Here is a 3,553-nt window from a genome sequence, read left to right on the forward strand (position 1 = left end):
ATATATATATATATATATATATATATATATATACACATACAAATATACATACACACACAATACACACACTCAAACATATAAAAAAGTTACACATTTCAAAAATAAAAAATACACCCCTACTAACACAAGAAATAAGAGCACCCATCCATATAAAATTAAAAACATAAACAGAGAGCATAAGCAAAATGCATATCCAGATTTTACATAAAGTAAAAAAGAGCAAAAGAGCACACACAAAGTAACAATATAAGGCAGTAATACACTTCATTACAATTAGGAATTTTTTTAATCAGTACGTTTGTTCCATGCACACCGTATTATATCTTTTACAAAAATTATCAACCACTTTTTGGCAGAGTGGTCACAAATGGGAACAGAATCTCCACCAAGAATGAAAGTTTTACAGTCGAGAGGTAGAGTATTAGATCGAATTTCAAAACTTCAAACTTGAATCATTAAAATTTATTTTGTCAAGTAAATATTTTTCTAACTTTGGGTATTTTTTCAATTTTGAATATTCTTGACGTGAAGATTTTTGACTTACATTATTTGACCACTCAGATTTGTATGATTCAGACACACAGCGTTCAACATGGTTTACAGAAAAAGGATTAAAAGAATAATTTACAGTATCAAACACATGATTATAAAGATCTACATCTGTACATTTTGCAAATATATCAATACAGCAACTAAAGGCCAACTCAGACAGCGTCGGCCGACGCAGCCCGACGCGATTTGTTGTCGCGTCGGGTCTGTGTGAGTTGAACGCAGACGCGATGGTGTGCGTCGGGAGCAGTCGCGTAGTAGAATATTAAACGTGTTTAATATTTCTCACGACGGCTTAAGACTGTCCCCGACGATAAATCGGGTCGGGCTGCGTCGGCCGACGCTGTCTGAGTTGGCCCTTAGAAACTTAAATTTAAGTTGATCAAAATCACAATTGAGTTTTAACATTGAATGCAGTACAACATTCGGCCATCTGTAGTTTTCCATGATGATCAAACGATTAAACAATTTTGCTCTTGCAATCTCATGTAAGGTTTGAGAGGGGAGCCCATCCAACAAGATCTCCATAACGGGCCTCTTGAGGAGTGTATCTTGGGGCTTTAAGCAAGAAACGGGCCATTTGTGATTGCAGCTTTTCAGGTTTTTCATTATCATTCTTTGATTTACAGTACCAAACGCTATATGTAGTTTATGGATGGGAGCGCGATGGTTTTCCACAATAAATTACCGTAATATATACGGTTAAAGTTATCCAGGTTACCTATACCTTTAATATATGCAATGAGTACTAGTAGGTTTCCCTTCTGAATTACATACTCATAGTATGTTCTTTTAAATTTGAAGAAATGTAGACTCCTAAATATCTATAAGAGTTAACCTCTTTTAAAAAACTGTCACTCAGTTTCCCCTTTTTATTTTTATTTAAACGATTTCCCACGACCATAATATTTGATTTATCATGGTTGAATTCTAACTTCCATTCTTTAGCAAAACTATCAGCAATTTCTAACATTAAACACTGATTACAGCATTTCAACCTTGGAACTACTGAAGCAAATAATTACCCAACCTAACTTAGCCGTTATCCTGATAGCTTATCGTCGATTTTGCTACGCCTCGTGTTACATACATATTTGGCAAATAAGCTCTTAGATATATAAACTAATCTTCGTTAGTAAAAAATTGAACTTTATTACTCACAATTCTCGGGAAAAAAACGACGAATTTTAATGAAATTTGCAAAAGCTGGTAACTTCGATAAATGTTGACCGACTTCGGAAAAAAATCAAAATGGTATACGTCCTAATGTACTTCGACCCCTGAGTGACCAGACTGACCTGATGAAAAAATCTCAACCAATCAAAAAGCATTTTATATGAATATTTTCGGCCTCTGTTGACAAAAACACGCTTGGCTGAACTGGGTTAATGTGTGACGTCGCACATTGTGTGGTGCCTTCCTCCAAGCAGGAAGGAATTAGTTTAGCCATACCTCCATGGTTTAGCCAAGTTTAGCTAATCCCTCCATGCTACGAGCAAGGAGGTATAAAAATACGAGCTATCAGCCCCCCTGGCCTGAGGCCTAGGGTCTTCATAGGGGCTGCAGTTTCAGGCGATTTCGATCCAACTCGGCCACAGTTAACTAGGACACTGGTTTTGAGGGAATAAATGGCCTCGCTATTAGTATAAAATACTAATTCGTGTTTTTATTATAAACAATTACTACAAGTTTCTTTTTGCACTCTTTACTTGTTCCTCTACAGGCCTACTCGACTATAACCTCCTGATTTATAATATACAGTTATTACTAACTTAATTATGGTTTATTTTAGGTAAATAATATTTGTAATATTTTTGTTTTTAATATATATTGTTATCGTTATTATTACCGTATTATTATTATATTATATTATTATTATTACTAGAATTATTGTAATTACCGTATATATTAATATTATATTAATTTTTTTATAGGAATTTACCAGGAATGATCTGTACCTTTGTACACTCTCAAACGTGAAAGAAACTAATAATAATATCATGAACATAATTTTTAGTTATTATTATTATTTTGCCATATTATTTTATTTATTATATATATTATTTTTATCGTTTTTAAAAAATTAATTTTATAAGTTATATAATGGTGAAAATGTTCAATATTATGTGGCAAGTTTTATTATAAATGATTAAAAAATTCATTATGCTATATTTTCATATTATTTTGTCATATAATTTTATTATTTTTATTGTCTATAATATTTTTATGGTTTTCATTATTAAAAATTATGATGGTGAAAATGTTTTTAAACAAATTATTAAATCAAGTGCGCAAGTAACAAGTGAAAAGTCATAAATAATAATACGGACGATGTTTCCCTTCCTGCTGTGTTATGGTATACGCTCAGTATCCCAAATACTTGAAAAAAAACATGTCAGGTAGGGCAAACATCGTTCGTATTATAAAAAAAAAAACACGTCAGGTAGGGCAAACATCCTTTGAATTAATTTGTTAATGTAGAATTTTATAGGGCCTATCTGAATTTGTAAAATACTATGCAATATAGTTACAGATTAGCTACCGAACGTTTTACATATTTGTGTTCGCGGCTAGATTGCAGACATCATCCTAATCCAATCGCGAATATTGTGTGAAATCTGGATCCTTGCCTACATGAAAATTGATTGAAAGCTTAAAAAAGTTTAATAATGTTTTAAACAAAATAATAAATTCGGAATTATAGCACAGACGAAGTTAATGACAATGTATGAATACCGAACACAAGCGAACACACTGCCAACGCATTGTTGTACCTAAAAATATCCAGTACAGGGGCGGATCCAGAGATGTCCAAAAGTGTGGGGGGGGGGGGGGCGAAAGGGGTCCTAAAGTTGGGTCGATCGAGACAACACTGTCCTAGGAGGTCCGGGAGCATGCCCCCGCGAAATTGTTGTGTTTTAGACGCCCGAAAATAACATTTCAGGCGTTCTAGCCTTATATTTCTTTCCTTTCCTTTCCTTTTCCCCCTTTTTTTTACCTCCCC

General features: G+C 33.6%; 1 protein-coding gene across 1 annotated transcript in view; it reads right to left on the bottom strand.

The window, feature by feature from the left end:
* The window catches only part of LOC117108669 (xanthine dehydrogenase/oxidase-like), a 29,273-nt gene extending 27,439 nt beyond the window's left edge, over positions 1-1,834 (bottom strand). Inside the window, exon 1 of the mRNA XM_033250766.1 lies at positions 1,711-1,834. The gene's annotated coding sequence lies outside the window, so the exon portion shown is untranslated. The remainder of the gene's footprint in view (positions 1-1,710) is intronic.
* Positions 1,835-3,553: the final 1,719 nt, after the last annotated feature.

This window comes from Anneissia japonica, unplaced genomic scaffold (genome assembly GCF_011630105.1).
Source record: "Anneissia japonica isolate Jap-2015-1 unplaced genomic scaffold, ASM1163010v1 scaffold1587_len1432017_cov164, whole genome shotgun sequence".
Taxonomy (NCBI): Eukaryota; Metazoa; Echinodermata; class Crinoidea; order Comatulida; family Comatulidae; genus Anneissia; species Anneissia japonica.